The 13629-nt window shown below is 42.7% G+C and overlaps 1 protein-coding gene across 9 annotated transcripts in view; it reads left to right on the plus strand.

The window, feature by feature from the left end:
• TXNL4B (thioredoxin like 4B) overlaps positions 1 to 13629 on the plus strand; it is a 94894-nt gene that overhangs the window by 4671 nt on the left and 76594 nt on the right. The window contains exon 1 of one of the 9 annotated variants that reach the window (XM_069204861.1): positions 1116 to 1233. The exons of the other annotated variants lie outside the window; for them this stretch is intronic. The gene's annotated coding sequence lies outside the window, so the exon portion shown is untranslated. Of the gene's footprint in view, positions 1 to 1115; positions 1234 to 13629 lie in introns of those variants that run through there. 9 annotated transcript variants of the gene reach the window in all.

Below are 13629 nucleotides of genomic sequence, written 5' to 3' on the forward strand. Positions count from 1 at the left end.
ATCTCCCCTACACGGAGGCTTCGTCCTGAGCTCTTAGAAGATGCGGCCTTTAAGGCATTATTGGAAACGGCGATCCCTGAATTTTTTGAGCATAACAATGGTACGGCCTCTTCGGGCCTAAAGGAATGGGACGCGTTCAAGGTATTTATCCGAGGTCACTGTATGGGGACTCAGTGGAACTTGCGTTGTGCGATAGAAAATGACCTAGCCCACATAGAACGAAACCAGTTACATCCGCAGAGAGAGGCTGTAAGTAGCCCCGCAGATGAGGCCAGGTTGGCTGGGGCTCGAGCGGAACACCTGGCGCTGCTTGAACGGCTGCGATGCCTGAATTACGCTGCTCACTCGGCGAGAACACATGCTTCAGCGGATAAGTCAGGTAAATTGTTGGCCTGGCTGGTCAGGGGGGATCGAGACCATGGCCCGATTATGGAGATCTGCTCGGACTCGGGGAGGCTGTTGTATACACCTAAGGAGATACACACTGCGTTTATGCATACAGAAAAAAGAGTGGCTATGTAAGATGTTCGCACCTCCTATCAATATGTGTATTATAGTCAAGACAACATCGACATCATTATTCTGCTGGTACTACAAAAGGGTGTCCAACTGGTGAGCATCCAGCCACAAAAAATGCGGGTAGTATCATATGTAAAACATATGGTGCTTGAAAGTTCAGAAATAGACACCAGGGCACACTAAATGTACTCAATAAGTTACGATGTATACCAATGATGAATCCAATGCAAAAGGTGTAGAGACACGTTTATTGTTCATCCAAAGGTGTTCCATAAAGCAATATCCATCATACGCCACGAGGAACAATAGCCATGATAATGTTCATCATATATCCCGAGAAACAACAGCCAACACGTGTTTCGTCAACATGACTTTTTCAAGGCAAGGCAAGATCGATACCAAATGTCAGGCATGTCAAAGAGTGGAGTTCTGGTACATCAATATGGCTTGTTGATGGAACTCTTACTACCCATAGGTATAAGTTGGGTAAGTAAAAAGGAAGGCAGACGTGACCATGATAAGCCTGTCAATTGACACATCTGCCTTCCTTTTTTTCCAGTTGCTTCTCTGTGGATGCTGACCTGCTGCACATGCTATGGTCCTGTGGATCCCTGCACCGCTATTGGAAGGCAGTAGTCGACTGCCTCTCGGAGTGCACGACCCGTCCTGTCCCGTTCAGTTGGCAGGTCTGTGTGCTGGGCCTGTTTCCCAGGGGTAAGTGACATAGGGCGGAGGTGCGATTCCTGGACCTCGGCTTGATAACAGCTAAGAGATTGATCACGCGTAGATGGAAATCAGTTGACCCGCCGGCTGCGCAGGCTTGGAGACGATCTTTCGGGGTGTGGGCAGCAGCGGATGGCGTAGCGTTGAAGCGGGAAGATGCGTTGGGGCTAAGACAGTATCCGTTATCAGACAGGTGGGGAGAACTAGAGCCCTGCCTGCAGGCTGGGAGTCTGGGCTCAAGTGTGTCTGAATCTGACTAGCAGAAGAGGTAGATGTGCAATGGTTTCTGGGCTGTGAGTGAGGGTGAGGGAAGGTGAATGTTTGTGGGACTGGGTTTGCCTTGGTGTGGTGTAGAGGGTTGCATAATTGTAAGGTGGTGGACAGTTGTGGCCTGCGCGCGAGCCCATCTTACAATGTTATGGAAAAGCAATAAGCAGTGAATCCTGTACACAGAGTGGCATGCTTGAACTGCACTTTATGGACTGTACATGTAATACTCCAGCGGCTGTTCTTGTTCAGGTTTTGGTTAATTGTTGTCTGTGGAGAGCTCACCTTATGTTTCTGCCAGTAATACTTTGTATTGGCGCACTGACACCCTGGTGTAGTTTGAAGATATAATCGGTTGTTGGCCTTCCCTTAGGGTAGCTATGTGATCTGGACTCCTATGAAATGAACTCCCTTGTTGACAGTGAACTGTATCCTATCTTACCTCATGTGAAATCTGTGCGCAAAGAGGCTAGCTGTGATGACTGAAAATCTGGTTACCGGCTGGCTAGCACACAATGATAGGTAGGATATAGGCCCAGGCCTGTGTCGTTACAAGATTCTGTTATCTTATTGTTGATGTAAGCTGGAATGTTTCTTATGTATTGAAAAAGCTAATAAACGGATATTTAAAAAAAAAAAATGCTAATATCACGTAGCTTAGTCTCAAAATCCAATGATACACATACAAAAACCACACTGGTTGGCAAATCTTCTAAAGATTCTTAATTTAACTAATGCATGTATCACCACGCATTCATTGTTACTGTTCAAATAAATAGCAGGAACATCTGCACAATAGAAATAACATACATCTAGGTTCAGCAACTGGGCAACATCAATTATTTATTAGTAGCAACCTGTTAACATTTCAGGGTTTCCCTCACCAACCTTCTGATTAGAATCGCATGTTTGGGCTTCATGCTAAACAATTTTAGTCAACATAAATTTGGAAACATCTAACTATGGCTCTATCAAAATAACGGTATGGTACCTAGAAACAAAAGACAAAATTACAACAAGAACGATAGCATTTTGTTATACCTCTCCTCATTTGGATCATCAAGCTGTGATTATTTTTGTCAGTTGGACATCTGGTCGGTCAGCAACAGACAGTGAAAGGGGCTGTTTCAGAAATGGGGACTCTAAGCTATCCGAACCATTAGGAATTAATGTCTAAGGGATCAGCATTCAGCGTCAGAAGTTTAAGCAATAAAGTTAAAGATAGAATCCTCTCAGGAGGAAAATCGAAATAGGAATGAGCACACCTCTTCTGCGGAAAAATAGGAATGATCACTTCTCTCTCTGTGCAGTCGGGCTAATTTAAAATCGTTTAAAACACTTCCCACGTTGCCATTGGTCAAAGAATCATACGTTTACATTTAGTCCAATAGAATTAAAAGTGCAAATCTAGGATATAACTAAACTAACTTTCACATGTCGATGTTTGGCTCCTGTTCCCACCGTCACGCTCGCCAGGTAACATTTCTGTATCCATCTGCGCTCCAGTCAGTACTTTCATTGTTAGCTCCTGGGAACATCACTTTCTCACACACTAAACTATACAGTGTTTGTTCTACTAGTACAAGACATTCTATCAAGTAATTCTCATGAGAAAGATAAAGACATCTGCTAAAGTTCAGTCAACTCAGTGAAAAACAATACAAATACATGTATTAATTTCTTCAAGCTTACATTTCTCACGGTATTATTTGAACGGTGCAGCTTAACATGAGGCTGTGCAAGTAGGTCCACACCTCGCTAAATTAAGGCCTACAATTAATAAAGCAAATACATAATGCGAATTCATTAGTATAACACATTACTACAAAAACCTAAACATAGGCACCTCATTAATTATTAATATGCTTTTAATAAGGAAACTTCATGATTAATGGCGGCCACTCAAGTGGGCACACTTTCCAAGACTCATATTATTATCTATATTAGTCAAATTCTAGGCAGATTCATAATTCAAAATACATGAATTTTTATTAGTAACAATTCAGCGTTCACAATCCCTCCTCTGATGACTGAATTTGTCATCACATTTGCATCTTCCCACACAAATGTTTGCTCCCCTAAAATTTGTCCTCCTTTAACTTTTATTTCTTCTTTAGAATTTTCCCTGAACAATTTCTCCATTTTAATTTCTTCCCTCCTCTGATCATTTTTCAATTTCTCTATTTTAATCACATGATACAATTTACATATTCCCCATGCTTCAGTCACGCAAATCATAACCATCTATATCACCTGTATGATTTTCAATATTATCCCTTTCACCAGGTTGCCAAGCCAATTTCCCACAGAAACAAATATCTTGCCAACTATTTCACAAACTCCTGGTTCTTTCAGCTCTTTCAAATCAGCGCTATCATTAGTCAAGTTGTTAATAAGGCTTCTAATTTATTTACTATTGTTAGGTATATACAAGCAACAATGTTGTGGATTCAGCATTTTACAAACTCTGCCCTCCTTTGCTAAAAGGATGTCTAACGCAAGGCGGTTCTGAAGAGTCATAGATCTTACTGCAGACATCTCTGTATCGATTAGGATCATGGCTCCTGAAAAATTTGTCAGCATGTGATCCACAATAGTAGGCAACTTTCAAATTTTCAAAGAAGTCAGAATAACTCCCACTGAAGGAATTATTGCTCCAAATATTTCTCCAACTGTGCCAGAATATGATTCTCGCTTTTGTCTAATGTGATGTAATTCAGTCATTTTAGGTATCTTACTCAAGTTCTCAAATTGAAATATCTTTGGGAAAACTATCCCCAAGTAACATGTCCCATACCATCCTCTAGGAAGACGGTTGTAAAGCAGAATCCAAAAATACTCACAAATGCATTTACAAAGGAGTTTAGACACGGAGAGTCGGAGTGGAGACCAAGGTCTTATTTATTTTGCTGCAGCAAAGAGAACAGATTTACAACTGACATCCCCAGCCCGAAGTAAAGTGTGCTCTCATGGTGCGTTCAACAGAGATATTTATACTCCTACATCAAAGGATACATAAAATAAGTAAATAATGATATACGTCCTACAGGAATTTTAAGGAGGGAATCAGTTTCCACACACTGGTTCCCGTCCCTGCTTTGTCATCGACTCCCCTCAGCAGCTGTCTGACTTCTCACATTATGAGAACCCTTCAACAGATTTCGTGGTTCAAAGATATAGATATCAACCTTTCCCTCCCCAAAATACACAGCCGAGGTTGTTTAGTTTATTTTTACCACATGATTATAATGATTAATGTGCCCCAGCTAGGGAAAGTAACCAGTTGCGAGCCCGTTGTAGAACCAGGCTTTTTACTAAACAAATATATAAGATAGCATATGCAATAGGTAGTGCGTTTAGAGAGAGAACTCAAACTAAGGGCCATATGTACAAACACTTTTTCCCATAGACACAGAATGAGTAAAAACCTTTGATACATCTGGCCCTAAATGTCTTTAAGGACAAGGAGCAATACAAAATGGATTCTTAAAATCAGCCCTTTTTGAGTTTTCTCTCAAACATAACAAACGTTTTCACAAGGAATTCTAAATCTCCTCATATGTGTTCATTTTTACTCCTACGTCCTTGGAATTGATATTCATGGGGACATAATCTACCGATGGGTATGAGCAACCAGTGTCTTTAATGAGAATAGTGGGATCAATAGCCATTAGGGAATTGATCTCCTGTCTCTGCATCATAGTTCGATTTGTTTCATGTATTTTAACTGGAGGAGGTTTACACATTTTTGACCAGGAACATAAAGCAGGTAAGCACTGTACTAACAGAGCGCTTAATGTAATAGCTATTATTATAAAAAGTATGTCTTTAAACAACCAGCCCCACCCGCCGAGGCAGGGCCATAGCCATGACAAGCTCAAATTGCCTCCATCATATTGGCCCCCCTTTTCAAATACCTGTACTGCTTCTTTTATTTTCCCAATATTCAATTCTATCTCTGATGATTTGTTAACAAAGTAGCAGCATTTTTGCTGATACTGATGTTGGATTAAAACACATACTCCTCCTTGTTGTACCGTAATTAAATCTAGAGCAAGACGATTTTGAATAGCCAATTGGGCTGCAGAGTTTAGTTCTAGCTGTACACTTCCTATGACCTCCCTAGTGGCGATAAATGCAATGGCTAATTCAGCAGACATGTTCATCATTGCCAGCTGTAAGTCGAAAACTCCAAATCCTGGAATAAAAACGTGTAGTACTTGAAATACCCAGTTCTTTCATTCCTCCAATATGGGTGTCCCTCATTTGTACCTATGAGCAAAACTCCCCATGTTAAGGGGCTGGGAAGATGATATATTTGATATCACAGTAATGTTGGGTGCTAAATATGCTGGCGAGCATATCCCTTCCCAATTTAGAGGGAGTACCTTATACGCAGTTCTTCCACATACAAAATACATGCCTCCCTGGATTTGTGAGTTTATAATGCTGTATTTTAATTGGGGTAAGCCCACACCCTCGGGTGTGTCCTGCTCAGAACTATTACAATACTTGTAATCCGTCCAAATTTAATTTAGCAATGATACATTTGCCCAGGGTGAAACATAGGAACATCTAGCCATCCAGAGGGGGCCAAGGAAAACCCGTGACAATATTAAAACCTAAAGTGAATTCTTCCCATTTCTATTTCGTTCCCTTGAGGGATCATATAACAATCCTTCTGGATCTACCAGAAACTCCTCTCCTCCCACCGTCAGTTTCCAATAATTTACAGTGTAATTGTGCTGAGTCACATTAATTAATGAGGTCCAATTTCTGTCTAGTTTCGCCTCTCCTTCGAGATCCCAGTTCCCGTGTTATTATCAAATAACAGAGTGTAAACACATTGCTTGGGTGGGATCTTCCCCTTGTATTTTGCCTCTGGGTTTTTCCCGTAAGAATGAGTACCAAAATATATGGGAAACATTTTATGTGTGACATTCTCTCCAGGAATCGGGGAAAGCTTATATTCTGCCTGGGTATTAGGGAGCAACGCACACCTAGGGTACCACTGATATTCTCGTTGGTCACATCTCCAAGTGGTATTGGGTACAAGACACACTTCCTCTCTTTCATATTCACCTGGTAATACTGGTACTTCATAAAGGCCTATAGGGTCCTCGGTGTGTCTAGAAAAGTGCCGGCAAATCCAGCAGTCCGTGAGACTCAATGTTTCAGCCAACTTTCCATGAACCTTTATCAATGGATGTAAGGTGGGATTTTGCAACAATGATGCAACACCGATGGACATTATACATATTAACATGAGGGTCACTAGGTACTTCATTATTGTTTTGTAGAAATAGTTATAAGGCCACTCTTCTCTATTCTCTCGAGGGATATTTGTCCTGCCAAATGGATATATTTTCTTAACTTTATTCTACTCTCCTCCTTGTTCTGACTACCTTTCTATGGTGCCGCTTTACTCGTCTCCACCACCTATGTGTGTTCAAAAATGTATACCCACACAATTACCAAATATCCAAATGCAAAATATTGAGACCATATACATATATATATATATATATATATATATATATATATATACACACACAAATAGGTGAGTTTCCTGCAATGTTCACAACACACTAGAGTTCAGCAGCGCCGTGCTTCCCACTCTTAATGGTTTCGCTGCACTAGTTGGTCCATAAACGATTTCTTCGAACATTGGGCAATAGGTGTTGGCTTGATCCTGGGTCCCTTGATCACTCCTTGTCGGGTTTTACTCCTGATGGGAGCTCAACTCCTAGTGAGTAGGTCGCGATACTTCAAAGCTCTTCTCCAGTATAGTTTGTCAGTTTGTTCAATATTTCAGCAAAAAGAGGGCAGGGGCCAGCAATTGAAATCAGGTCGGTGGTGTGCTGGGTACTTAACAGAAGAGGCACTTTTCCCGCTGGGACTACAAGCTGTACCAACCCTAATGACTGGTTGCTTTTGTAGAAAGGGGATTAGTTTCTCTCATTACACCGTGGATAGCCACAGAACTGTTAACCCCACTTACACACTTTCTTATAGCAGATAATATTGTTGCACAAGCTGCATCCCACTATGCTTGTGTTCTCGTTGAGACAGTATTATACTGACCAATGTTCTGGTATCATTGCACAGGCTACTCACCCATGTTCATGTTCATGCTGAGGTTTTATTCATCACAATCATTTATAGCCTCATCGCCCAACGTGTGCGTGACAACAGTGAGGATAGCTCGTTTTAATGCTGGTACTTCAGGGGCATCGGAAATACCTGTGGCATTGAAGGCGGGGAACTGTATTTCATGAAGGCAAGCGTGCCATATTCTGCTGAGCAAAGGATTCCTTGGCCATTCAGAGGAGACCTCAGGTTGTAGTTTCAAGCTGGGAGCTATCAGGGTGATGTAAATGTAGTTTTTCGTGGGGGTTACCACTGTACGCGCCTTCAGAATTCTGTTCATTTGGGTGGGTGAGGACGCAGGTTGTATCGATGAGTTTGTTGATCTTCAAACAGCAAACCTTCATCACTGGGCTGCTGTATCACTTCAGGAGCAGAAATGGTAGTACTTGAATCATGTGGAGGTGTCTCCTGTCTCCCTACTTCACTGTAGTCAGGGGAAAAAGGTAATTCTGCTGCTGGAGTAGATTGTAATGGAATTGGTGCACACTTACAGTGGCTAGCATGTATCCAGTTTTTCCTTCCTTCCATTTTCACTGCCGTCTGTCGAGCAAGCAGTACCTGGGCCGGCCCCCGCCACCTGGGCTGAAGACTGTTGGTTCTTTGAAAGTTGTTTGTCATAAGCCAGTCCCCCGGTTTGAAATGATGACCAGGGCCTTCGAGAGAAGCCGGTAGGCTGGCCTTGACCTGTTGGTGGATCAAACGTAAATCTTTAGTCAGTTGTTTACAATAGTCTACAAACAAAGGAAACTGTACTTCAGAAAGCTTCTTTGGCCCTGGTACCCCCCAGATATTGGCTGGCCTTCCCATGACTATTTCATAGGGGTATAATCGTGACTTGCAACTGGAAGTTGTCCTAATGGACAGCAACGCTAGGGGCAAAGCATCTGGCCATTTTAAATTGGTCTCAGTACAAATCTTGGCTATTTTGCTCTTTAAGGTGTAATTATACCTCTCTACGAGGCCCGCTGATTGTGGGTGATTTGCAGCATGAAATCGCTGTTTGATGTTAAGGGCAGTACAAAACTTTTCCATCACTTCATTAGCGAAATGGGGGCCATTGTCACTGCAGACTATTCTAGGTAATCCGTATCTAGGAAAGTACTCTTTGAGTAGTAGCTTGGCGGTAGAGAGGGCACCATTGTCTTTTAATGGGTAGGCCTCTGTCCATTTTGAAAACATACATACTACCACTAACACATATTTCAGTTTGTTACATGGTTCCATGTGGATAAAATCCATCTGTATAGCTTCAAAAGGGAGATCAGGAGGGGCAAAGTGACCAGGGGGCATAGGGATCCCTTTCCCTGCATTGTGCACTGCATACACCATACAACTCTTGACCAGGTTATTAGCAGCTTTGGATATCATAGGATTACTCTAAACGTGGTCCAAAGTTGTCTTGATGCCTTGGGCACTGATGTGTGCAGGACTGTGGGCCATAGTGACCATAGTATGTACATAACAATTAGGTAACATCCATCTTCTTCTACCCGTGTCATCTGTGTAACAACCCTAACTGTCCAGTCTACAGTTCCTCTCCCACTGTTCCCTTACCTCTGCTGTTGCTTCTGCTTGAATGTCTCTCACACACTGCAAGGTATTTTCTAGTACTCCGTTCTTGGGCTCCCACCTGGTACTACTCTCAACATATGCATTGTCAAATGGTGCTTGTGCTGTTGCTTTCGCAGTAGAATCTGCAAAAGCATTTCCTCGTCCTATTTCATCAGTAATTTTCTTGTGGGCACTACACTTAATGATTACGATCTGACGGGGCAAGCCAAGAGCATTCAGAAGTGCCACAATCAAAGTGCCATGCTGAATGGTAGTGCCATGCGACGTGATAAAGCCTCTATTCTCCCAGAGTCGCCCAAAATTATGAGCTACTCCAAACGCATACTGGCTATCAGTGTAGATATTAACACTAAGATGTTCACTTATTTCACAAGCTCTGGTGAGGGCAATTAATTCTGCAGCCTGTGCTGAATTTTGCGTGATTCTATGAAATTCGACCACTGTTTTTAATGTGGTGACGGCACAGGCTGCAGTAGTTGTACCATCTGGTAACTTGAAGCAAGACCCATCTACAAACAGCTCCCCCTGTGGGTCAGATAGGGGAGTATCTGTTAGGTCTACCCGTCCCTTGGTTTCTTCCTCAGTGGCAAAAATGCAATTATGATCAAATTCCACATTGCCCTGAGGGAGGGGTAGTAACGTAGCTGGGTTCAAGACATTGCACCGCTTCAAAATGATATTTGGACTGAACAATGTTAATTCATAACCCGTTAGATGAACACTGGAGAGGTGCTGCGTCTGTGTTTTGTTTAACAAAATATCAACTGCATGAGGAACCATCATAGTGAGCGGATTGCCACCAACAACCCCTACACTTTGTTTCACCGCAGCAGCTGCAGAAGCCACTCCTCTAAGACAACTAGGCAGATCTTGCACCACAGTGTCCAAGGTGGAAGAGAAGTATGCAAAAGGACGTTGTCTCCCACCCTGATCCTGTGTCAAAACAATGTACAGCCATGCTTTTCATGCACAAATAAAACAAATGGTTTGCTGTAATCCGGATTACCCAATGCAGGAGCAGAGCACAATGCCTTTTTTAGTTCCTGAAAAGCCTCCTCACATTTGTCAGTCCAAGGTACAGGAGAGGGTACACCTGAAAGTGTCAGGGCAGTCAATGCTTTTGCTATAAGTGGAAAATTTTTGAATCCACTGTCTGAAAAAGGATGTAAATTCCAAAAATGCTCGGACTTCAGTGGGGGTGCGTGGTGCAGTCATTGTATTAACCAGTTTTATTTTGTCTGGATGTAATCTCCTTCCCTCCTTAGAGAGGAGATGTCCTAGATAGGTGACCTCCTCTTTACAATACTGCAATTTTGGGAGGTACACCTTATGACCCAAGGATGCTAACTGATGTAATAATGCAACAGTATCAGTCTTACATTGTGCCATAGAATCAGAGGCAATTAAAATATCATCAATGTACTGCAACAGTACAGAGCCTGCAGGTAGATTGAATTGGTCTAGTTGACGTTTAAGACATCGACTATAAATGCTCGGACTCTCCACAAATCCTTGAGGAGCTCTTGTTACGGAGAATGATCGACCAAATATTGGCTTTCTGGCACAATAGGGATACTGAAGAAAGCATTCTTCAAATCGATGACTGAGAAGTAACACGCAGTGGTTGGTACATGGTGTAAAGACTATTTATGTCTGGGACCACAGGAAACTGGGGAATTACTAGTTTATTGATTTCTCAGATATCAATAACTAGTCGATATACTGTGTTATCAATAGCTGATTGCTCCACATCTGCTTTATTAGTATCAGTTTGTTTCTTAACAGGGAGAATCGGGCTGTTACAGTGGCTGCCCACTATTTCCTTTATTACACCTGCATGTACGAGGTCAGGAATGACTGTCTTGAGCCCTTTTTCACTTGCTTTAGATAATTTGTATTGAGGAATATGGGGTAGCCTGGCACCTGGTTTGATTTTTATTACAATAGGGTCAATATCCATAATGCCTACATCATTTTTGCCTTTGGCCCATAAGCGAGGGTCTACCTCCGCTAGCTCTGGGGATAAGTCGCATTCCTGCGAAAACATGCACCGGGTAGGGGCAGTGCTATCCATAGTTACTTAGACACCATGCATTGAACATTGAATAACTGCATTTAATTTCTTTAACATATCTAATACAAACAAGTTTTCATTGCAACCTGAGGTTAAGGAGAGTGGCGTGTCTACTGTAAATGGTCCTACAGTTACTCTCATAGGTGCTGAGATGGGGCTCACCACGGGGATCCCAGAAATCCCAATTGAAGTGTTTTGAAGCCCAGACAGGGGAACCCTGAGGACTGCAGGATGTGCAATAGATGTTCTGGTGGCGCCAGTATCTAGAAGAAACTTATGGCCCTCCCCTTCGATATTTACGTCGATATAAGGACCACTCTGATCTACAGGAAGTCTGACTCGCCCCTGGCCCTGTCTGTGGCTGTCCTAGTAATCGTATAATTCAGAAAGGGAATCACCAGCATAATTGTGTTGTTTAAATGCATTGTCAAAAATATTAGTGTTATGCGGGACCTGGTTTACATTCTGCAAATTCTGACCATTTCTGCCTCTTCCTCGCCCTCGTAGGTTACCTGACGCATTCCCTCTCTCAAGTGACATGCTCTGTCTCCCTTCGAGCAATGGGCAAGTATCACGCCAATGGCCATCCTGTTTACAGTAGGCACATTGGTTGATATTCAATCGGCGGTCTTGGGTTGGTGCAGATACACCTCGCCCTCGGCCCCTTTCCCGTCCCCTTGGTAGGCCACCCCTCGGCTGAGGGAATGTGTCCCGCTGGGGATATGCCTGCTGTAATAGTACCTTTTTCTTCAAATCATTTACTGACTTCTCCTTCTTTTCTAACTCTTCCTTATACCTACTCCCATAATATTGTGCCATCTGTAAAATTTCTGCCTGTTCCTTTGTCATCCACAAACTCTCTGTTGCTTTAAATTTTTGCAATATTTCAGGTAGAAGGCCATTAACAAAGCGTCCCACAAATAACGTGACACCAGTTGCAGTGGCGAGGTCTTGACCTCTAAAATCTGTGAACGCTTGTTCAAATCTAGTAAAATAATCTGGGACATCTTCATCTGTTTTTTGTTTATAGGTAGCAAGTTTCCCCCAGTCTACAGCCTGAGGTGGCATAATAGCCTGTAATTTGGACAATATTCGGTCGGGCAAGTTTAAAATATCCTGATGAGGCAGGGCTCCTGGTGCCCTGGCTGTCTCATGTTGTTCTAATGTACCCCATGCAGCCCCTAAGATATTTACGTCATCTACTGTTCGAATTTTATGCCAGACGTCGGGGCCCAAAAAGACACCCAAAAAATAATCAATGTCTTTGAGGGTCATGTTGGTGGTGGAAATAGCAATTCTAAGGTCACCATAGAACCCAGCTGGATTCTTTGAGGATCTGGCAGGTCCTTTTTTATGGCCATCACTTCCTCCCTTTTCCATGGGATATGGACAAACTGAGCCATAGGTGCAGGACGTGGTAGTTGGGCGTCCTCTGCAGCTGCAATTGCAGCAGCAGTGGGAAGATCAGGATGTACTTCTCTCATTGGGTATTCCTTTTCATATAATTTGAGAACATATTCTCTGGCTAAAACGCAAATGCGTACTCCCTCTTTTAGGTCCTTATCATTAAGTTTGCAAGCTGTGCTGTTACGCCAAAGTTGGTACAGTTCTTTTTTATAAGGGATAGGAGTAGAGTCCTTAATACCACAATACCAGTCCTCTTCCAATTTTTCAATCATGTACTGAATTGCTAATTGTTGTTCAAAATGTGACATTTGTTGTATAGTTTGCATAATATCGGTGTAAGTGTAAATAGGATGTGCCATCCAGGTCTCTGACTGTTTTTTAATAACCTGTTTACATGCTACCTAATAGTGGAGCGTGTATTAAGGGGCGAAATCACCTTCATAGTTGTACACCACGTGGGCGCCAGTGTGGCTGTACATTGACGATTTGTGGTATTAGGGGTATTAGAAGTTGAAGACATTATTTGCAAAGTTGCATTGTTGGCGGGCAGTGACAGAGCAGGGGGCGGTGAAACTTGGATTAGGACTGGGGTCTGTGGTTGTTGTGGCACATGCTGATGTGGTGGTACACCTGGATTGGCCAAATTCTGCACTTGGCCTTGCTGCTGTTGCTGTGCCCCCATGATAGGTTGGATTACTACAGGGGGGGTGTAAGGTGGAGATGCAGTGGGGCTATTATCTAACATTTGTAGCAATACCTCGTCTTCTTCCAATGCATGTTTGGATTCTGTCTGTTTTAATACATAACTTCCCTCCACCTGAGCTCTATCGACTCTATCTTCAGAGTCAGTTCTCTTCTGGGTTTGGGAGTGGTGGTATTGCGCCGCTTTTTGCATTATTGTTTTTCATTTTTCTTTC

Source organism: Pleurodeles waltl, chromosome 8, assembly GCF_031143425.1.
Source record: "Pleurodeles waltl isolate 20211129_DDA chromosome 8, aPleWal1.hap1.20221129, whole genome shotgun sequence".
In the NCBI taxonomy this organism is placed as follows: domain Eukaryota; kingdom Metazoa; phylum Chordata; class Amphibia; order Caudata; family Salamandridae; genus Pleurodeles; species Pleurodeles waltl.